General features: G+C 46.8%; 1 protein-coding gene across 1 annotated transcript in view; it reads right to left on the bottom strand.

Moving 5' to 3' along the window:
- Nucleotides 1–21,983, bottom strand: part of Tll2 (tolloid like 2) — a 152,257-nt gene that overhangs the window by 117,206 nt on the left and 13,068 nt on the right. The window lies entirely within an intron of this gene.

Below are 21,983 nucleotides of genomic sequence, written 5' to 3'. Positions count from 1 at the left end.
AAATATTTGAAAGACAGTCTCTCCAAGCAAACTTTTCCTGGTGCCTCGGTGAAAATTATTCTATATATTAAAGCCATACAACATGGAAACTGAATCCTTGGTTTGTGGGGTATTTTGAAAGATCTGCTCCCTTATCTCACCCCAGCTCTAGGCAGCTATGAGCAAAACCACATCTATCTCTTTATCTCTCTCTCTCCTCTCAGCCCCAGTGACACAGATATATAAGTATGTATGTATGCATGCACCTATATAATACTGTCATTAGTTATTTAAACGATTATTCATAATATCCGCCCTGTGACTAACTCCCATGAGGGGGATTCGCAGGCACAGCTGCATGGTTCACCTTTGTCCCTTCTGTTTCCAGACACATGCAATGTTCCAGACAGGGTCAACGCCAGCAGCCCAGGATCTTGAGGACAGACAGTACAAGCAGCAGGCATGGCCTACCAGGATGTGGGTGTGTGTGGTTCTGCTTTGGAGAAATGTCCACATGGGTCCATGTGGCACAGGCTTGGACCAGAGTGGCACTACTGAGATGTGGTGGAGCCTTTAAGTTAGTGGAAGGTCCTTGGGTCCCTGGAGCAGTGGCCTTGAAGGAGGTCATGGGACCTGGGCTCCTCTCCCTTCTCTCGGCTCTCTGGTGGAGGTGAGCAGTTCCGTTCCATCGCATACTCCCGCCGTGACTCACTGCCTCGCCCCAGGCCCAAAGCAGCAGAACCTTCAGAGACTCAAGCCCAAAGAAACCTTTCCTCTTTGCAAGCAGCTTGTCTCGGGGGATTACTCTAGGAACACAAAGCTACCACGTGTGGCATGGACAAGAGGGGAGGAGAAACTCGTCACTGAGATTCACTGGCATTCGTGACTGGGGCGCCGGTTCTTTTTCCTGGCTAGCACAGAAACTGCCTCAGAAATGACATGCTGCCTTGGGACCGGATGGCAAGGCAGTTGTCACTAAAGGTAGAAGGAGGTGCTATATGTCACTCGGTGATGAAGATCTGCTAAAGCTGCCACATTAACTTTCAAGAGCTGAATGCCTTCACGGCCTTAAGTTTATAGCATCCGCTTCATAATGACCTCAAGCTCAAGCAACCTAAATATACATTAGCTATTGAAGGAATAAACAAAATGTCATCTCTATACACTGGGACATTATTCAGCACTTCAAAGGAATATCCAGGTATGGTGGCACAGACCTGAAATACCAGCTACTTCAGAGGCTGAGGCAGGAGGATTGCAGCATGAGCAGCCTAATGAAACCATGCCCAAAATACTGAGTAAAAAGTTGACTGGGGATAACAGTCAGAAGTGAACATGCAAAGCTCTAGGTTCAATCCTCAGTACTACAATAAATAAATAAATAAATAAAACTATAGATACATGTATCTCAAGGAAGAAAAAAATAACTTATTCTAAGTGAAAGAGCCGAATGCAATAAACTATATGTGACATAGTTCAATTTATATGAGGCGTCTGGGGCAGGGTCTCATACTAGCCCACTAGCTGATCTGGCCTTGTACTCTTGGCAATTCTATCTCACCCTCCCGAGTGCTGGGATTACAGGAATGAGCCACCTCACCAGCTTATAAAGCTAAGAAGGTTAGCTGCGAAGCCTTGGACACAGGATGTGAACAAGAACCGATTGCAAATAAGCATGAGAGAACTTTTGGCGTGGTAGCAATGCCCTACAGGTCGTGATTCATAGAATCACCGAGTTTAACGTGTTTATACCCATATATTAATGCTGATCTCGCTTTTGGTTAGAGAAGCTTCTCTTTTCAGATGGTGTTGACCGCTAGGGTGATTCAAAACTCACCAAAGTAGTGAGAATAATTGACAGTGGAGTGTTCAGCACTGAGACATTTCTGTCACACCCTCCAAGATTCAGGGACCACTGAGGAAGAGGTGGCAGAAAGAATGTAAGAGCCAAAAGAAAGGGAGGAATGTTTTTGCAGACATAAAGTGGCCTTGATATTCATGACCCACAGTGGCTGATGCTGCCCTACACAAGACCTGCATAATAGGAGGGAGGAAATGACATTAAAATAGAAGAGGGAATATTTGAAAAGAACGAGGGATTCAGTGGAGAGGGAAAACAGAGGGAGAAAGGGAGGGTGGTAGAAATGGGTTATGATCATGGTATATTGTCTCTATGTACAAAAGTTGTCAATAAAGATGTTGAAAACAGCCAGGCATGGTAGTGCACATCTTTAATCCCAGCACTTGAGAGGCAGTGGTAAGAGAATCACCATGAGTTCAAGGCCAGCCTGGAAATACAGAGTGAATCCCAGGTCAGCGTGGGTCAGGGTGAGACCTTGCCTTGAAAAAACAAACAAAAGTTGCAAAAGGAATCACCAAGTTTACTAAGAACATTGAGCCATGCACCTGCAATGCAGTACATTGTGCTTACAGAGAACTATACAGAGAAAATAAACTCAGCCTTGTAGTGAGGACCGGTCAGGATGGTGTCTGGGAAATCCTTGCATTGGGAAAGAATGGCTCAGGCCATGGCACTGAGGACAGGGTTCTGTCACCGAAGCTCAGTAGATCAAAGGGTGGTCACCATGTGTGGAGGGAGAGGTGTGGCTAGAAAACTCCCGGAGCAGTTATGGCACACACAGCCAAACCAAAGAGAACACGTGGCCATGGAGACTGCAACCACTCGAGACTTAAAATGGCCCTGTGATTCTTTTGTTAAAATATTTTATTTGTTTACTTATTTATTTATTTATTTATTTGAGAGAGAGAATGGGCACACCAGGGCCTCTAGCCATTGCAAATTCCAGGCGCATGTGCCACCTTGTGCATCTGGCTTTATGTGGGCTCTGAGGAATCAAACCTGGGTCCTTTGGCTTTGTAGGCAAGCACCTTACCACACCACACGCATTCTCTCCATCTACGTGCACACGCCTCACACCACACGTACCACACCACACGCATTCTCTCCATCTACGTGCACACGCCTCACACCACACGTACCACACCACACGCATTCTCTCCATCTACGTGCACACGCCTCACACCACACGTACCACACCACACGCATTCTCTCCATCTACGTGCACACGCCTCACACCACACGTACCACACCACACGCATTCTCTCCATCTACGTGCACACGCCTCACATCACACGTACCACACCACACGCATTCTCTCCATCTACGTGCACACGCCTCACACCACACGTACCACACCACACGCATTCTCTCCATCTACGTGCACACGCCTCACACCACACGTACCACACCACACGCATTCTCTCCATCTACGTGCACACGCCTCACACCACACGTACCACACCACACGCATTCTCTCCATCTACGTGCACACGCCTCACACCACACGTACCACACCACACGCATTCTCTCCATCTACGTGCACACGCCTCACACCACACGTACCACACCACACGCATTCTCTCCATCTACGTGCACACGCCTCACACCACACGTACCACACCACACGCATTCTCTCCATCTACGTGCACACGCCTCACACCACACGTACCACACCACACGCATTCTCTCCATCTACGTGCACACGCCTCACACCACACGTACCACACCACACGCATTCTCTACATCTACATGCACACGCCTCACACCACACGTACCACACCACACGCATTCTCTCCATCTACGTGCACACGCCTCACACCACACGTACCACACCACACGCATTCTCTCCATCTACGTGCACACGCCTCACACCACACATACCACACCACACGCATTCTCTCCATCTACGTGCACACGCCTCACACCACACATACCACACCACACGCATTCTCTCCATCTACATGCACACGCCTCACACCACACGTACCACACCACACGCATTCTCTCCATCTATGTGCACACACTTCACATTATATATGCCACACCACATGCATTCTCTACATCCATGTGCACACACACATCATAGACAACACACCACACATGTTCTCTACCTCTACATGCAAACACCTCACACCATGCATACCACACCACACGTGTTCTCTAGATCTACATGCACATGCCTCACACCATACGTACCACACCACATGCCTTCTCTACATCTATGTGCACACACCTCACATCATATGTACCACACCACACATGTTCTCTACCACATGCCTTCTCTATATCTATGTGCACACGCCTCACACCGTGTGTGTGCATACACCTCACATCATACCTACCACACCACATGCGTTCTCTACATCTAAGTGCACACACCTCACACCATGCATACCACACCGCCCGTGTACTCTACATGCACGTGCACACACCTCACATCATACATACTATACCACAAACTTTTTCTACACGTTCATATAAAGACGTTCATTTCACACATAAAAGAGCGCCACCATGAGATGAACATAGTAAGCCTTGAGGGGACAAGGGAACAAATAGAATCAGATAGTTTAGGGCTCAGGATCTTTCTTCATCTCTCCACAGGGCTGTCAAGAGAACCCAATGGAATAATATAATGATAATATAATATAATAATAATATAATAATAATATATATGTTTAGTACAGGGCTGATTCCTGGTCTCACTAAGTAAATATGACAAAATACCTGTGTCATACAGACACTGAGATTCTCAGCAATGCTTTACCTGAGAGGTGATATACAGTGAGGCCAAGTGAAGACCCCCTGGGGCACCTCTACAGGAGTGCCCAGCCCAGGGTGACTTACTCACATCAGCCACAAGAGGGCTTGATTTGGCCCTACGGGTCACACATGGAGCCGGTCCTGGATTCCATCCTACTTCAGGCCCAGAGAGGCCATGCACAGTCAGTGTGATATCTTTCTCTGCGGCCCTGCCTGGTTCTTGTGGTGGAGGTATGAATCCCAACCCCACAGACGGCTTCTGAGTATGCCCCCTCATCACAGCCCACGAAGGCTACCTGAGCGGACAGCACCCCAATATGATTCTCCAGTGCTGCTCCAGGTCCGGAAGCTCTCTGGCCTCAGGTTCTGAGCTCCAATCATCAAACCAGACTACCTGCAACTCAAAACAGAACTCCAAAATCAGAACATCGTCTGGAAGCTTCCTCATCACCATCCCAAGGATACCAGGAAGGCTGGCGACTTGTTCAAGGCCACATGGTTGAACACGGTCCAGTATGCTTGGGTCTAAGCTAGCAGTGTCCACACATGTCTGGGAATGAGGGGAGGAAGCTCCTATTCTGAAGAGGGAGGGAAGACTAAGAGAGCCATAGGGAGCCAGCACCCCCAGATCCTGCCACAATGTGCTATTTATGCCATGGTTCCTTTGAAGCTTTACTTCTCTTGTCATCCCACCGTCCTCTCCACAGAGAAGAACTGAACACCAAGAGACGTGTCAAAGACCGTCAATAAACCAGGGAAGTCAGAAGTGCTGTGATCACTTAGCCAGGGCTGCCAGGGGCACCGGTCGGGAGTGGCAGCCCTCCTGACACATGCCACATCCTTGTTTTCGTCGTTAGGAAAGGAAATGGCCTAAGACTGCTGCAAAAAAGAAAACAGAATTTGATATAAAAGCAACCGTTTTCCTAGAAAAATGAAAGATAAAATAATTGGTCCCAAATTAATAAAATATGTAATAATGCATGAGAAATAACATATCAGTAATAAAACATTACGCTACTATAATTTTCTGCCTCATTCTCAAGGGTTCTATACTATGTATACTTAGTGGTACCCACTAAGTACATGTGGTTTCTGGGTATTTTAGGAAACCACTTGAGGGCCTGGACAGATGGCTCAGCCGTTAAAGGCACTTGCCTGCAATGCCTAACAACTTGGGTTCAATTCCCCAGTATCCACACAAAGCCAGGTGCACAAAGTGGTGCATGCATCTGGAATTCATTTGCAGTGGCTGGATGCCCTGGCACACCCATTCTCTCTCTTTCTCCTTGCAAATAAATATATTAACCACATTTTAAAAAAATTTTAGAAGGAGCAAGCGAGAGAGAGAGAGAGAGAATAGGTGTGCCAAGGCTCAGCCACTGCAATTGAACTCCAGATGCTTGCACTACCTAGTGTGGGCATGTGCGACCTTGTGTTTGCCTCATCTTTGTGTATCTGGCTTACGTGGGATCTGGAGAGTCAAATATAGGTCCTTAGTCTTCACAGGCAAGCACCTTAACCTCTAAGCCATCTCTCCAGCCTCTAAAATATTTTTCTAAAAAAACCATGATTTTATTTTCAAGCAGAGTGAGACAGGCACAGAAAGAAAAAATGGCGCCGGGCGTGGTGGCGCACACCTTTAATCCCAGCACTCGGGAGGCAGAGGTAGGAGGATTGCTGTGAGTTCGAGGCCACCCTGAGTCTACATGGTGAATTCCAGGACAGTCTGAGCTAGAGTGAAACTCTACCTTCTAAAAACAAAAAAGAAAAAAAAAGAAAAAAGAAAAAATGGCGAGAGGTTGAGAGAGAGAGAGAGAGAACTCAAATTTCCCCTTAAAACAGGGTCTATGTCATCTGATTACAGTGGTCCTCCAGTATGCCATCTGGGCAGACTGGAGTGTGTCCTGTCATAAGGCACACTGCAAATGGTAATACTGAGCTAGTAAAGGTAGAGGGCTAGTCTTTCTCTAACCCAGACTGACCTGGAATTCACTACATAGCCTCAGGGTGGCCTTGAACTCACAGTGGTCCTGCTACCTCTGCCTCCCAAGTGCTGGGAATAAAGGTATGTGACACCATGCCCAGCTCTGATAACCTTTTAAAAGAATATATTTTTATGGAAGTTGTCAATAAAAAAATGAAAAAAAATTATTAGCATATGAAGAATTGGGCTTCATTATGATGTTTTCAAGCAAAGCTTGTTTTTTGTTTCTCCTGCCTCTTTCCCCTACTTCCATCCACTCTTGTGCCTCTCCCCAACATAACTTCCTTTCTGCTTTCACAGAACATGTTTCCTTTTACCATCTCTCTCTGTTCTGGTCACCTTTTGTTCTCCTCTAGTGGTCTTGCATCTTGAGTTATAGCTGTACTCACTCTCATGACCCTCTGAGCCAGTTCCCATATCAATGACAGCTTCTAAAGGCTCTCCATGCATTTCCTCCTCTTCCATGACCAACCACTGGCTAGTCAAACTGGACTCCATGGACCAGCAGAAATGACAGTATCTTGGAACTTAATAGACATAGAGAACCTTAGAGGCCACCTGGACCTGAGTTAGGACTTATGGTCTAAAAAGATCCCTTGGATGAATGACATGCAAACTAAAGTTGTGAAGCACTGGTATGAGGGCCCGGAGACATTACCCCCAACAGCTGTGACCCTGGAGTCATGGGAATCCTGCCACCTCTCTTATTTATGTTGTGTCTGTAATAAAAAGTCAAGCCCGATAATTCTTAGCAAGATATAGAACTTGAATGGAGAGGCTATAGGAAGCATCTCAAATGAACGTCAAGGATAATGCTTCTGCTCCAACATCTACTCAGCGGACCCCTCCAGAACTTCAACTTGCAATTTGGAGAGCTGTCAGCAGGTGGTGGTGTTGGGTTATGGTTCTCTGGCTCATAAGTAACACTTCAGAAAGACGGTGAAATACAAGGGAAAGACCGCTTTTCAGAAACCAAACACAGAAATCTTAAACTGGGCATGGGAGCTCACATTTGTAATCCCAACGCTCGGGAGGCTGGCGTAGGAATGTCATGAGTTCAAGGTTAGCCTGGGACTACACAGTGAGTTCCAGGACAGCCTAAGCTGCCAAGTAAGTAATGAAGACAGAACAAGACTCATTTTAAAGGCTGGCTGGCTTGCTTGCTTTCCTTCCTTTCTTCCTTCCTTCATTTTTTTTCTTATTTTTCACTAAAGCCTGGGACATTTTATTAGAAACCAAGAATATCACAGGCAAATAAAAATAGTTCTTAGTCCCATTAGCACAATATAAGGGATTTTACATTCAGCCTAGAAACAAGGAGGAACAGATTCCCTTGTAAAGGCATACTTTCTAACTGATGACTACCCAGGGATATGCTGATACTGAATAAGGGGCTAGAGCAGAGACGGCCCTGGTTTTCAGTGTTTGCTGATTTCACCGTAGCCAATTTCAGAGTCACCAGACACGGGGTGGGAAGAGGTATGCAAAGTGGTCCTCACAAGCTGGGGATGCCTGCTCCAGCACGCAGTCCTCCACGGCGACAGCAATCTGTGTGAAGGAGATCACAATTCCTCAATCTCAAAGGACAGCAGTGATGTGAGTCTTGCGGGGACAAGCTTTCTTGGAGCCTCCACAATCCTAACAAATGTGACACTAAAAGAATGGGCCGGGCGTGGTGGTGCACGCCTTTAATCCCAGCGCTTGGGGGAGACAGAGGTAGGAGGATCACCATGAGTTTGAGGCCACCCTGAGACTCCATAGTGAATTCCAGGTCAGCCTGGGCTACAGTGAGACCTTACTTCAGGGAAAAAAAAAAAAAAAAGAATGGAAATGCTGCCATGTCCAACATGGTTGTCCTAGGATCTTCCGTTTTGCTCTGAGTGTCCTGTCCTACAGGACACACTACGGAAACTGCTACACTATGTCACAGCCTTGCAGGCATCACCAACTCCTGGGACTGGAAGGGGCTTTGTGGGTCATCAGGTCCCATCCACCATGGGACGCCCGAGCCAGTTCTCCTCACATACATCCAGGAACAGGAAGCTCATGCCCTTCCTTTGCCCCTTAGGGCTAGAATCAAGGAATATTTTATCAAGAGGGTCATGCTTGGGCTGGAGATATTGCTCAGTGGTTTAGGCACTTGCTTGAAGAACATAAAGGCCTGGGTTAAATTCCCTAGTACCCACATAAAGCCAGATGCACAGAACGGCACATGCATCTGGAGTTTGTTTGCAGTGGCAGGAAGCCCTAGTGTGACCCTCCTCTTTCTCTCTCTCTCTCTCTCTCTCTGTCTCTCTCTCTCCCTCTCTCTCTCTCTCTCTCTCTCTCTCTCTCTCTCTCTCTCTCTCTGTGTGTGTGTGTGTGTGTGTGTGTCTGTGCATGTAAATACATAAAAATATTTTTAAAAATTGATCAATTTAAGCTGGGTGTGGTGGCACATGCCTTTAATCCCAGCACTCAGGAGGCAGAGGTAGGAGGATCGCCATGAGTTTAAGGCCACCCTGAGACTACATAGTGAATTCCAGGTCATCCTGGGCTAGAGTGAGACCCTACCTCAAAACAAAAGAAAACAAAAAGTTAAATTTTTTTTAGAGGAGGTAGTGCTTGCGTAGGATGGCACAGGAGCAGAAGCCTGGCACGCAGCTAAGGGGAGAAAAGGGCATGCTGGCTGGCCAAATGGATGGCATATGTAAAGGCCTGAGGCAAGAGATAGCAAGGCTGGCACAGCAGGGGCCAGGAAGGAGAAGCTAGCTGGAATGGAGGGTGTGGCCCTGTGGATCCCTATAAGTGACAAAGCCGGGCAGGACGTGAAGTCACTGGAACAGAAAAGTTGGTCAGGACACAGAGGAAGGGTCAGATACAGGGAATGGAGTCCAGGGCTGAGAGGACACCCAGCATGGAATGGTCCTGAGGAGTCTCTCACTTTGGTGCAGCTCTTCACAGTTTGTGACCCCTTCCATACACACATTCTGCCCCTCCACCTCCCTAGCCCCTAGCTCCAGACATAGGGTTTGAGTCTTGATGTTCAAAACAATTTCATAAATGAAGGAATAAATGAATGACCTTCTCAGAAGTCCTGGGGAGTCAACACAAGACCTGTCTGCACAATATTTTATTTTATTAACTGACATACAGACATTTAGGTATCATTCATTCTGGCATTTTCAAGTACAATTTGTTTTGATTTGTTTTATTTTATTCATTCGTTTGTAAGTAGAAAGAGAGACAGAGATATTGAGAGAATGGGTGCGCCAAGGTCTCTTGCCACTGCAAATAAACCCCAGATGCATGCCTTTTGTGCATCTGGCTTTACATGGGTACTGGAGAATCAAATCCAAGCTGGCAGGCTTTGCAGGCAAGCACCTATAATTGCTGAGCCATCTCTTTAGCTCCTGTCCCCCCCCCACCCAATCTTGATGGGAAGATAGGCTTAGTGAAGCTAACACCTAGTCTGTGGGAGCAACCCATTAAAGGGAGTAGTGTTTGAACTCAGACCTTTTGCTTCCAAGCTCCAGACTTGAGCTCAGCTGACTGCACTGTGGAGACTCAGCTTCTGAAATTCAGATACTTGGTGGGCTCAGTCCAAGTACTCTGACTCCAGAGTAGCCCTGAGATGGAAAGTACTCTGACTCCAGAGGAACGCCAAGGTGGGCTCAATGCAAGTACTCTGACTCCAAAGGAGCCCCAAGGTGGGCTCAGGGGAAGTGCTCTGACTCCAGAGGAGCCCCGAGGTGGGCTCAGGGGAAGTGCTCTGACTGCAGAGAAACCCCGAGGTGGGCTCAGGGGAAGTGCTCTGACTCCAGAGGAGCCCCGAGGTGGGCTCAGGGGAAGTGCTCTGGCTCCAGAGGAGCTCCTGGCATCTAAGCTAGGCAGGGCTTAGGGGTACAGACTAGGGAGGCAGCTCTGGAGGATGGCCCTCATAACTCGCACCACCGGAGTTTCCTACCGTCTTGGGTTATAGAGATTCAGACAGTGATGAATGATGTGAGGTATGCAGAGTTGGGGAGTCTGTGAACCAGGTGGCCTCCCCATCAGAGAGACCTCCTTTCACCAGCCACCCTCACCAAGGCACAGCTCCTTGACTGCCCAGGTCCAGGCAGTCCCTAGCTTCCCCAGGGCCTCCTGGCCACATGCTTTCCCCAAGGACTCCCTCCAAGCTCCAGAGACCTGAGCTTCCTATGGAGGGACAGCCAGCAGCAACCTCCCCTCCCAGGCAGCCATTTCCTCGTTCTCACAGCTATGCTTAGAAATTGGGTGGTGGACTTTTCCATCTCCTTCCGGCTTAGGATCCTGACCACAAATCTCCCATAGTAGGACTGCATCTCAGGATGTCTAAACTGGGGAGAGATATGCTCCAGATGGCCATGGTCTGTACTTCAAGCTGTGCATGACCCTGGACAAGTAACTTCTCCCTGGGGTGGCCTTTTCTTCACCAGCATGACATAGTTGAGCAGGCTTAGCAGCACTGGAGGTGTGGCCCACAAACCTCTTGCATAAGGAGTGTCTAAAGAAGGTGTTGAAATGAAGATCTCTAGATCCCAACCAGAGTGCTTAGAGAGGATTCCCAGGGATAGAGGCCAAAAATGCGCATTTAAACACGGGCCCTGCCTCGCTCCACTCTGATGCCCAGTAACGTTTGTTTCCCTTGAGACACACTGGGATTCCATCTGGGGTCCACCATTTATCTACCTCAGTGACAAGTCACTCAGGCAGCAAGAAGCATTCACCAGCGCTCCATCAGACCAGCACCTGAGATAAGCCTAAGCTATTGGTGGAACTAGATGTGGAGTGTTCAAACCATTGGCCTTCCTCTCAGGAAGCAGGCCAAGGCAGGGTGGGGCTAGAGGCAGGAGGATTACAGAGAAATCTACCCAGAGTTGCATTTAGTTCACTGAGTTTCCAGCACAGGGATTTCCCAGGTTTAAGGCGGTTTGCTGTGAACCCTTGTCAAGGCAGTGTATGTACAAACAGGGAGGGTTTTTTTTTTTTTTTTTTTTTTTTTTAGTAAAAAGTTAATCGGCTTAAAGTGTGCAACTAAATCAGCAAAGCTTACATTAAAGTGACCCACAGAGAAAGGACCCCATGGAAGGAAAGTTCTAGGAAATACAATATGGCCTCTATGTTCTTTTGTAGTTCCATGCTATAAATATTCATGGGGTGGTGTTAATGGGGTCCGCAGCTCTATGCAACCACAATAGTTTTTTTGTTTATTCTCAGGACCATGAACTTTGAAACCATGACCCTAAATTTCAGGACTCTGCATTCAGGCACACTCGTGGTGCGGGTGAAGAGAAGTTTGGCTTGACGAGGCCAGAGAGGAAACAGGCGAGTGTGAATCGCGCCTCCTGGATCTTTGGGTGCAGATTAAAGGGCAAGATCTGTTTAGTATGGGAAGCCTCCTGTCTCCGGGGTCCCCAGCTGCTCCTGGGGAAATGGCCTTCTTGAGGGACGGATGGCTTAGTTATATGAGCATATGGCAGAGAGGAGTGGGGGAAGTCGTAAATAGTTTAATTGGGTCAAACAAATTCGTTGTTTTCCATTGAAGGCTTAACAAAAAGAAAAGAGTTTGAATAAAGGAGTTTTTAAGATGACAAGAATTTAAATATCATCTAAGCGTTGCCCTTGCTTCCCATAGGAGAAAACCAGTGTCAAGGAAAGTCAGATAATTTGCTCAACTGTCATATCCAGAGGCCATGGCGGGTGCTAACTCTCCACTTGGTTGTTTCCCACACAAGGAAGGGCAAACGGATGCTCTGACCCACCCTCACCCAGGACAAGTATCCCTAAGTGGTTCCAACCCTCCTTTCCATTGAACTTGAACACAACCTCCGAATCCCCCTCAGCTCACTGTCACAGATCACTGACAGAAACAGCATGTGTTGAAAACTGTCGTCCACTCCGTGCATCCATCACACCAGAGCTCATTTCCTATTTGTTCAAGTTGGGGCAGTCTAGTCAGCACTAGCTAAAGCCTATGCTCCGGAGTCTGGGTGGGCACATCACAGATTGGCAGGACCCAAGGGCCCACAGGACTCTTTGAAAGATCAATCAGGACCTGGGAGAGCGCCCAACACAGCCAGCTCCCACCCAGCAGCTCTGAAAACTGTTAGCACCTCCGCCCAACCCCGCCTCCTGCCTTGAGTGGCATATGAGCCAAGACTTGGCTGCAACCTGGGCTGGGCCACTTTGCTCAAGGCAGACTAGCCTCCTGCCTCGGCTCTTCATCTGTAGGTTACAATACAGTCATAGCTCGACTCACTTCCATTAAACACTTGTGAGCAAATTTTTTTTAAAATAAAACTTATATACCAGGTATGTGTAGGCAAACCTGCTCTATCTGCACGGAAAAGGAGTTTTAAAGCTCCAAATACGTTTTGTTGCTTGAGTCCACTACACTCAGTTAGTGACTTCTTGGGTGCAAACGGAAGAGAGCCAGAACAATTAACAGTGTCTGTTACTGGCCCAGGGGCATTTTGCTACTCACAAACTGCTGTAGAGTTACTAAACATATGGCAGTGTGTAAATGAATAGCTGTAGTCAGGTCTGAGCTAAGATGACATTTATTCTTCTTAATTTTTTTCAATATTTATTTATTTGTTTGTTTATTTGCAAGCAGAGAGAGACAGAAGACAGATCAGGGCCTCGAACCACTGCAAATGAATTCCAGAAGCATGTGTTACTTTGGACATTTGGCTTACATGAGTACTGCAGACTTGAACCTAGATCCTTAGGCTTTGCAGGCAAGCAGCTTAACTGCTAAGCCGCTCCTCCGGCTCTGGCATGCATTCTTTTTTGTTTTTATTTGAGAGCGACAAACAGAGAGAGAAAGAGGCAGATGGAGAGAGAGAGAAAGAAAGAAAGAGAGAGAAAGAGAAAGAGAGAGAATGGGCACACCAGGGCCTCCAGCCACTGCAAACGAACTCCAGATGCATGTGTCCCCTTGTATATCTGGCTAACGTGGGTCCTGGAGAATTGAGCCTCAAACCAGGGTCCTTAGGCTTCACAGGCAAGCGCTTAACCACTAAGCCATCTCCAGCCCCAGACATGCATTCTTTAGATACTTATTCTCCATCCTTCTGTGTGGCTCATGGTCTAGGAGGCCTGCTCTGTGCCTGCATCTTCAAGTTCCTTTGCCCACCGTAGCTTGTGGTTGTGTTCAGCCAGGACATGCTTAACCTGGCCATGGTGGCACATACCTTTAATTCTAGCACTTGGGAGGCAGATATAGGAGAATCGCTGTGAGTTCAAGGCCAGCCTGGGACTACAGAGTGCGTTCCAGGTCAGCCTGGGCTACAGTGAGGCCCTACCTCGAAAACAAAACAAAACAAAAAACAGGACCCACTGACAAAGCAGAGGGAAGAGTGGCGTGGGGTCTGGGCGTTTATTCTGAAGACGCCCCCCTGCACCATTTCAGTGCCACTGACACTGCTCCCGCTCCCGTTCCTTCACCACAGGGACAGCTGGCTAGTCTCTAGGGGCCTCGTCTTTCCCATTTGTTCCCTTAACCCTGTGTCTCTAACTAGTGCCTTCATTAACATGAAACATGTGGTGTAAATTCTGTTTCCTTTTGTAGCTATTCTAAGAAAATCCTTCCATTATTTCCGAAGCTAAGTAGGAAAGTGGGGGGTGGGGTCACCACTTTGACCTGTACGATGCCTTTCATTGGCAAATTCTAGCAGAATATGACTTCCCGCTATCTCGCTCCCTCAGTGTGAGCTCACACGGGCTCCACTCAATAACGGCGAGGAGTATGCAGTTCAGGTCCTAAAAGCCAAAAGCTTCTTGGATTTTAATGTTCCACCATATGTGCCTGACTCCGGACGAGGCACATCTCATAAGCCCTAATATCTCCACTGTGGAATGATCTTTCACAGAGCCATAAATTGCGAATGCGATTGCGCATGACTCAGGCTGAGGCCGAGGGCCACTGGAGAGCCTAAGCAGTGCTCGGAGTACAAGGATACACGAGGTGGAGAGCAAAGGAAGCCTGGGGCCTACCTCCAGCCAGCCCCAGCTCTCTCTCAGGCTCCAGATAAGCCACTGTCCCTCCACACCCCCAGAATTCAGATTGGAAATGTGAAATACTTAGAAGTACCTGCGAGGGTTCTTCCCAGCTCCCACATCCCACCGGGCTTAGGAGTACATAGCCAGGGAAGTGTCAGCAATGACAGCGGCCCATCATCATCCTGATTGAATACTCTGTTTAAAGGAATACACACACACACACACCTGTTCTCTTTCCCCTTCTTCTACAAGAATAGAACCTCTGACTTCAGTCCCAAGTCCTCTAGAAGACAAAGCTTCCAGACTCCCACGGCGACCCGTGGCCGTGTGACTGAGCTCCAGCCAAGGAGATAAAGCACAAATGGCAAATGGAAAGCCTCTTCCCCCACGCCGTCTGCGTCTCGCCCCTGCCTTTCACCAGGCTGGTGATGGCCTGTGCTCGGGCTGGACCACAAAGACACGGGCCTCTCCTGAGGAGAGCTGGGAAGGGCTTGGATCCCGGAGCACAGCTTGGGAAGGAGCAGCCATGCTGGCCCTGGACTAGACCTGCAGGCTCTGAGGTAACAAAGCTTGCCCCAGCTATGGCCTCACAGCTGCCCTCCCCCAGAGCTCCTGGCTTTCTTATGTTCCAGATTTCTGGAACTGGACACTTTCAACATTTCTCTTGCACCACCTGCTGCAATGCTAGACTTTGAGGGTAGAGGGCACTGGATGGACACTGAGCAAGGAAGGCCTTCTGCTTCCTAGTTCCAGTGACCTCATCTTTCTTGCTCACGTAGGAGTGACTTGCAATTGTGTTCAGGAGAGCCACTGGCACCAACTGCCAGAGTTTTGCCAATCTCTACTGGGCAACTAGTTCCCTGCTGGCCAGCCTTTCCCTGCAGAACAGTTGACCCCTTACCCATGATTTCACACACCATTGTTTCACTACATGGTCACCTGTGATGGAAAGCACTGAATGGAAAGTCCCAGAGAGATTTGGTTCGCAAGTTTTAAAGTGGGCACCGTCGTGAATGGTGTAATAAAATCTTCCACCACCGTGCTTTGTCCTGCCTAGGCTATGACTCTTTGTCCAACAAGGCCCTGCTGTATATATTGCCTGCCCATTAGTCACTTAGTGGCTATCTCAGTTAGGAGATTGACCGTCACAGTATCATAATGCCTGTGATCAAGCAGCCCTTACCTAGCTTAACCATAGACGAGTCAAGAGCCCTAGTATGGTGTGCAAAAAAAGGCTCCAGGGCATAAAACACAGGACAGATTGGCTCTGTGTGGTGATACTGTAGGGCATATGGGGAAAGGGCAGTATAGACAGGGTTCCTTGCTGCCAGTGGCTCCGGGCATTCAGTGGGCATCCTGGATCATAACCCCTGTAGATGAGGGGAGCCAGAGTACCTCGGTGAAAACCTCCAGGGACCACAACTCCACCTTTTCTTCTAAAAGCAGAATTTCAGCTTGGAAGTGTTTCTTACACTGGCTAGTCCTGCTCTCTTCAGAGTTTTTTCAAACTCCCGTAGTCATTATGCCAGTTTCCCCTTGCCAATGTTTGGCACACTCTCCTATTACCCTTGTCCACCTTATGTTGGCCAGGAGGTGATGTCCACCCTCTGCTCATGACAGTTAGCAGTTGTTTATGTAAAATTTACTAATTATTGTTCCAATTAGAAGTATGGCTTCAGTCTCCCAATCGGACCATGATGGACACAGCCAATTAATTTGAGTTAGTAACTAGTGACTTAACTTAATCTTAAATGCTACAGATATAGAAAAAAAAAAAGTCAGGACTGGGGAGGTGGCTTAGTGGTTAAGGTGCTTGCCTGTGAGGCCAAAGGACCCAAGTTTGATGCCCCAGGACCCTCGTAAGCCAGATGCACAAGGTGGTGCATGGGTCTAGAATTCATTCGAAGTGGCTAGAGGTCCGGGTGTGCCCATTCTCTCTCTCTTCCTCTCTCTCCCTCTATGTGTCTCTCGAATCAGTAACTAAATAAAATATTTTTTAAAGTCAATGATAGGATAAAGAATAAGTTTTCTGCTGCCTGAAAATCTTCTCTCCAAAAAGTATCTGTGGAAAATATGACAAAAATAAGATGGAGGTTCTTAATATTTAAAAGTTTCTACTCTAGAGCTGGGCGTGGTGGTGCACACCTTTAATCCCAGCACTCGGAAGGCAGAAGTAGTAGGATCTCCATGAGTTCAAGGCCACCCTGAGACTACAGAGTGAAGACTACATAGCCCAGGTCAGCCTGGGCTAGAGTGAGACTCTACCTCGAAAAACCAAAATAAATAAATAAAAGTTTCTACTCAATGTTAAGAAGTTAACATCTAAGGACTAGGGAAATAGCCCCGCTGGTAGGTAAAAAGCTTGACTTACAAGCAGGACAATCTGAGTTCAGTCCTTAAAAGCCAAGTAAAAATGTTGAGTATGATGGTGCACACCTATAATCTGGAGAGCCAGCAACAAGAGGATCCCAGGCTCAATGACCAGTTTAGATTAATTGGTGACCTTCAAGCCAATGAGACTCTGTCTCAAAAAAAAAAAGGTGGATTAGGGATGGTAGGGATGGTTTGGTGGGGAAAGAGGAACAAGTTTAGATCCCCAGCACCCATGTAAAATGCTAGGTGCACTGGCAACCCCAGTACCGGGGAAGCAGAGACAGGATCCTCAAGGGTGGTTAGCTGAACTGGTGAGTTCTAGGTTCAGCAAGACAGCCTGTCTCAAAAAATAAGGTGGAAGAGCTATTGAGGAAGACACTGACATCAACAGAGCGCCGGCCTCCACGTGCATGCCTGCACACACACCTACACACTTGTTCACCCATATACATACAAAACACATATACATATGCATACACCACAGACACACACTGTAGTGGTTTGATTCAGGTGTCCCCCATAAACTTAGGTGTTCTGAATGCTAGGTTCCCAGCTGATGGAGATTTGGGAATTAACGCTTCTTGGAGGGAGTGTATTGTTGGGAGTGGGCTTATGGGTGTTAATAGCCAGTGTCCCCTTGCCAATGTTTGGCACACCCTCCTGTTGCTGTTGTCTACCTTATGTTAGCCAGAGGGTGATGTCCACCCTCTGCTCATGCCACCGTTTTCCCCTGACATCATGGAGCTTCCCCCTTGAGCTTGTAAGCCAAAATAAGCCTTTTCTTGCCACAAGCTGCTCTTGCTCAGGTGATTTCTGCCAGCAGTGTGAACCTGACTACAGCACCAGGGATCTGTATTATTACAGCATTATTGCTGACTCATGAGAATGTAGCTTTTTTTTTTTTCCTTTCAACGTTTCTAGATTTTAATTTTTCTGCAATGAGTATTTGTTCTTTTGCTCAAGTTTATAAAATTTTTAAAGTCTTTTTAAAATTTTATTTGCAAGAGGGGGAGGGGTGATGAGCATGGGCATGCCAGGGCCTTTTGCCACTGTAAACAAACTCCAGACACACGCAGCACTTTGTGCATATGGCTTTCTGTGGACACTTGGGACTTGAACTCATGCCATCAAGCTCTGCAAGCGAGTGCCTTTAGGTGCTAAGCCATCTCCCCAGCCCCAAATTTCTGAAATTGTCATCCACTCAGACATTCCAACACAGATTTACCACAAATAGGAGAGCACATCGCTCAGTGGACCTCGAAAGATCAGCCTCAGCTCTGGCTTCGCGATCCTCCTTTGTGCAATGCAAGCTTGACTGCAACACACACATGTGTTCATCCATATACATGCAAACACACATATACATCGGTACGCACACCGCACACACACACACACACACACACACACACACACACACACAACCAAACATCTAATTAGAAAATGAGCATGAGCCAAAGACAAAAGCCATGACAAAAGAAACGCATATGCTAGAATATCCTTTGTTTCCTTGTTTGTTTGTTGAGATCTTAGACTATAGTCCAGGCTGGCCTGGAACCAGCCTCTGCTTCAGATTCCCAAATCCTGGAATTACAGGCATAAGCCACGATAGTCTCGGCTTTAAAATGTATTTCCAAAGGTGCAAAATTATTTGAAAAAGAAATGCAAATTATATAAATTATAGCTACAAGTTGAAGAAATAGCAAAATACTTTTCTCAAACAAGGATAGTACTATAAAAGTTTTAATACCCAGTATTAACCTTAATGAGAATGTAAAGGATTTTAAAAAAATACAATTTGATTTGGTTTGTTGTAGAAGTGCTGGAGTTTTTTTAGGGCAGGGCTGGAATTGTATTTAAGGCCTCCAGCATGCTAAACAAGTACTTAACCATAGACTGTACTTCCAGTCCAAAGAGGAATTTGAAAAGAGGAATCAGATGCCCTAAAAGCATCTATATTTCCAGAAATTCTATTTCTGGGAGTTTAGCAAAAGGAAATAAGTAAAGACTGGCTGGAGAGATGGCTCGGCAATTACAGGTACTTGCCTGCAAAGCCCAACAACCCAGGTTTGACTCCTCAGTATCCATGTAAATCCTGGTGCACAAAGTGGCACATACATCTGAAGTTCATTTTCAATGGCAAGAGACCCTAGTACAACCAAACTCTCTCACTCATTTCCTCAGAGTGTGTCTCTCTCTCCTTGCAAATAAATAAAATACTGTTTTTAAAAGTAAGTCAAGATATACTTATGCCAGGTATGGTGACGCATGCCTTTAATCTCAGCTCTCATCCCAGGCTGAGGTAGGAGGATCACTGTGGGTTCAAGGCCAGCCCAAGACTACGTAGTGAATTCCAGCTCAGCCTGTGCTAGAGCAAGACCCTTTCTCAAAAACCCCAAAATAAAGATGTACTTAAAAATCTAGCAAACTAGGTGGTGGCACATGCCTACCATCCCAGGTTGACAGGCTGAGGCAGGAAGATCACAAGTTCAATGCCATCTTAGGCTACATAGAAAACTCAAAACTAGCCTAGGCAACTTAGTGAGATTCTCAAACTAAAATAGCAAAAAATAAAAAAATAATAATAAAATTTTTTTAAATGCTGGAATTCAGCTAACATGCTAGAGTGTTTGCCAACTAAAGCAAGGCCCTGCCTAGGTTCAATTTTTAGCCTGAAAAAAAAAATGTCTAGCTATGCTTGTAAAAGAAAAGAAATGGGGGAATCTGTATGTCTTACAAAGGAGAATGGTTAAATAAATTATGGTGTATCTATGCAACCAGGTCCAAGTATCATGTGCACAGGTGCTGTACAAATATGCTTATAAGCATCTTCATTGTTATAGAAAGGTTTACAGTACTAAGAGAAAAAGAGGTAGAAGGTGGTTCTGAGCAGTTATGTACTGTATATTGGGGGAGAACACATGTTAAAAATGTGCATAGAAAGTCTAGATACAGGGGCTGGAGAGATCGCTCTGCAGGTAGAGCATTTGCTGAGTTCAACTCCCCTGCACCCACATAAAAAGCTAGGCATGGCCACATACATCTGTGGACAGAGACTGGAAAATTGCTGGCTCTTCCTGGCCAAAAGCAGCCATTCCAGGTTATGAGAGACTGTCTCAAGCAAACATGAAGAAGGGTGACAGAGGACACCGAATGTTCTCCTCTGGCCTTCCAACGCCTACAGATCAGCACACATACATGCACATGCAATGTACACATAACATCACACCACACATCATATCAATACTTCACACACACACACACACACACACACACGACATACAATATGTTAGCATCAATTACTTCTTCTAGGCAGTGATACATGCTTAGTCCTTCCTATGTATATTTTCTATTTGTTTCCAGTGGATGTGTATTTACAATGTAATCCAGATTATGTTAAAACATTCTATCTGGGGGTGGTGGCACATGCCTTTAATCCCAGCACTCAGGAGGCAGAGGTAGGAGGAACACCATAAATTCAAGGCCACCCTGAGACTACATAGTGAATTCCAGGTCATCCTGGGCTAGAGAAAGACCCGATCTCGAAAAAACAAAAACAAAAACAAAAAACACCTCTCCCTTTCTTGTCTACATCAAAGGTACCCTAGTATTTGATGACCATGTATAGATGACAGTATTCACGCTTCAGTCGTGACCTTTAGGCACGGTGCACTCAGAACCCTTCCCCCACACAAAGCCATGATATCTTCCTATCTGCCTGCTCTTCCCCAAATCATAGCCTGGTCTCCATGATCCCAGCCTAGATGGTCCTAATCAGCTTACTTCCTGCTGCTGTAGATCCTAAGCGTCGATGTCTGGTTACAGCAGTCTTATTCTCAAGAGTAATCAATAGCTCTCTGTTTCCCTACGATGTGTTTCAAATGCCTCACTTGACATCCCGTGTTCAAGCTTACTGCAATCTTGTCACTACCATTCTTCAGAGTAAACCAGATTAAAACCCAGCTCCACAAACACCCCAAGTGTGGTAGAAGAAATTTAACAGAAACCAGGCTCAGATGATACTCTAAAACACAATTCCTATTGTACAAGCCTTTACCAGGGAGAAGCATGACCCCGAGTCTCCTCCCTGTCTCTGCAGCTGTACCCTGCCTGTGTCTGCTTAGCACAGCCATGGCTACAAACACCCCTGAACAAACAGCTTTCTTTTCTACATTTGTGCTTTCTAATCACTGACTGATTGCTAAGGAATTTTCTGTTTGCGCCCCCAAATCAGGTAACTTTAGAAACTTGTGACCCACCAATAATGTAAAGAATTCAAGGGTTGGAGAGATGGCTTAGCGGTCAAGGCACTTGCCTGCTAGGCCTAAGGACCCATGTTTGACTCTCCAAGGTTCCAAGTAAGCCAGACACACAGGTGATACAAGCACACCATGCTGCACATGCGCACAAGGTGGTGCACGCATCTGGAGCTCAAATGCAGTGGCTTGAGACCCTGGCATGCCAATTTTCACTCTTTCTTTCTCTCATAAAAAAAAGAAAAGGAAAGAAAAAAGAATTCAGGGTGATGTCAGACTGCCTGTCATACTGTCTATAAAAACTCTGAGCTTTCAGAGCTTGGGTGCTCAGGCTTTGGAAATTATTCCTGAGTCCACATCAACATGAATACATCTTCTGATTCTCCCCTCTATCTGTGGTGCCATCTCTTTGTGACTCGGTTTCCTGTAACACAAGGCCCCTTGAGGCCTCACCTTGGCTCACACTGTCTATCCTCCCTAAAATGCTTCCTCTGCACCCCAGCTCCTCCCAATTATAACCATCCTTCCAGGCTCACCCAGGGCTTACTGCGCCCTTCACCAGCAAGCCACTCTCAATTGTCCTACGCTGACTGCTACCTTTGAAATCACTATGATATCTCATTTACTCAATTCTTCATTTGACAAATAGTAGCTGATGCTCACCAGGCACTGACACTGTGCTGGTGACAGGAAATCAGATGAGTAGTTTCACACCCTGGGAGCTGTCGAGGTGGGGACAGTCACTGAGCAAGTGGTCACCCCAACA

This window comes from Jaculus jaculus, chromosome 1 (assembly GCF_020740685.1).
Source record: "Jaculus jaculus isolate mJacJac1 chromosome 1, mJacJac1.mat.Y.cur, whole genome shotgun sequence".
Classification (NCBI taxonomy): Eukaryota; Metazoa; Chordata; class Mammalia; order Rodentia; family Dipodidae; genus Jaculus; species Jaculus jaculus.
The sequence above is the reverse complement of the archived record's forward strand: the minus strand, read 5'-3'. Positions and strand labels throughout refer to the sequence as shown.